The sequence below is a fragment of the Limulus polyphemus genome, unplaced genomic scaffold (assembly GCF_000517525.1).
Source record: "Limulus polyphemus unplaced genomic scaffold, Limulus_polyphemus-2.1.2 Scaffold5799, whole genome shotgun sequence".
Taxonomy (NCBI): Eukaryota; Metazoa; Arthropoda; class Merostomata; order Xiphosura; family Limulidae; genus Limulus; species Limulus polyphemus.
The window spans coordinates 912-2346 of record NW_013671409.1 but is presented as its reverse complement, the minus strand read 5'-3'; positions in this window follow the sequence as shown (position 1 = coordinate 2346).

Genomic DNA, 1435 nt, shown 5'->3' with positions numbered 1-1435 from the left:
TCGGTTGACTACGTATAAATGAGTTATTTATTGTAACGCGTGCTCGGTTGACTACGTATAAATGAGTTATTTATTGTAACGCGTGCTCGGTTGACTACGTACAAATGAGTTATTTATTGTAACGCGTACTCGGTTGACTACGTATACATGTATGCGCGTGAACTCTGCCTGGTTATATTAAATTCGTGTTCAGTACAAGGATATATCTTACAGAGATATATATTATCTAATGTTTAAACACTTTTTTGTATACATGTTTGTACGTAGTAACTTCCGTCTGGATATTAGTAAATTGTTATGTGTATGACCGGTTGAGAGGTATTTCTAACGGTACCGTTTCCCCGATTTATTGGATTTTGAAATCGCGAACTGCGTAAATATTTGATAATGTGGAGGTATGCTTGTACAAATTGTGAGACAGATAAAAAGTATTTGCACGAGATTCAATTCGAATTTTTATAAGAAACGTTATTTAGTTGCATCACAGCTAAGCCTTTATTATAATACACTACACGCGTAGATGTGGCACTCTGTCCTGTAAACGTTTATTAGTGGCATCAAAGCATAGTTTGGATTTTCGATAGATAGACGTTGCGTCCCTTCTTTTATCTCACCTGACAATGAACTTTACACGTCATTTATTGGTGAGTTAATTAAATCTCCTTTGTTCTCATGCTTATGTGTCGTTGTAAAATAACTGATTTAACTGACGATTCGGTTAAGGGCTAATAAAATCAACTGTCATGAGTGTTTCAATGTTATATTTTACATAGAAGATAATGTAACCTCCTCTTAGAGTTTTTTTCTCAGATTTACATGTTATTGTACTTCACTGATCACACCAAGATTGTTGCAGTTAACCGCTACTGATTTGCCGTTCTGATGGTGTGTTCACAACAAAGAGTCATTCGAAATGTTATTTCGTATGAAGAGACTGACGTATATATATATAGTCAGCCGAGTCCAACACTCCATCACCCAAATGTTTTCATACACAGTACGCCGCTTATGCTTGATACTGATAGTATAATATATATATATATATATTTACATGTTCACCGTTTAGAAAGTAAATTTATGTAATCAACCACCAACAAACTTTCAAAAGTTAAGAGTGTCAAATAGAGGGCAACATTGTAGCTGTTTCATGAGGCAACATTGTAGCTGTTTCATGGCAAGAGGTGCTAGTAAGTTAACTAGGATCATACGTACATTATTATTACACGTATATTTGAGGTAGTAATAATTTATCTACTTGTTCTGTTCTATAAAACATGCTCTCTCTCTCTACGTAAAAGTAAATTGTCGATTGAATTAAATTTCAGTGTATTGAGTCATAATATTTTGTAGATGTAACGAAACGTATATGAATATCTGTACGTGTATATGTATTGATCTTATTCACGTACTACGTGTTGTTTACAATATCTTTACT